We start from the raw sequence: 506 nt of genomic DNA, 5'->3' as shown, positions 1-506 counted from the left end.
CCCAGTGTGCTGATTGTGACACAGTTTGTTCCCTTTCTCATGATCTCAAATCTACAGTCTTCTATAATGTATCATAAACCATAATCAACTCAAAACATGATCAATTTGTTTTATCAACTTATAACCCCTCAGTATGCCTCTCCATTATTTATCTATTCTGTGACTCAAGTGTTACCATTGCTACAAGTCATGAGTATAGAACAGATATTTCAATCATACATTACAGACATTACAAATACAGAAAACATCAATCATTCCAACTGTTATATATATATATATGTATTTGTATTTCTTTTTTTTAATCATCATTAATCAACATGCAAGATTACTGCTATTTCTCAGGCCTTTACTCCGTTTTCTGCGTGTACCTGGACAGATCTCAACCTTAAATGCCAGTTTTCACGACAAACCAATAATCAAGAAGAGTAAAACAAAACATAATTGATAGCTAAAAAGAGGAACAGCAAAAACCCAAAGTTCACAAAACCAACCACAAAAACCCAGAG

Source organism: Poecilia formosa, unplaced genomic scaffold (genome assembly GCF_000485575.1).
Source record: "Poecilia formosa unplaced genomic scaffold, Poecilia_formosa-5.1.2 Scaffold996, whole genome shotgun sequence".
In the NCBI taxonomy this organism is placed as follows: Eukaryota; Metazoa; Chordata; class Actinopteri; order Cyprinodontiformes; family Poeciliidae; genus Poecilia; species Poecilia formosa.
This window is presented reverse-complemented; position numbering follows the sequence as displayed.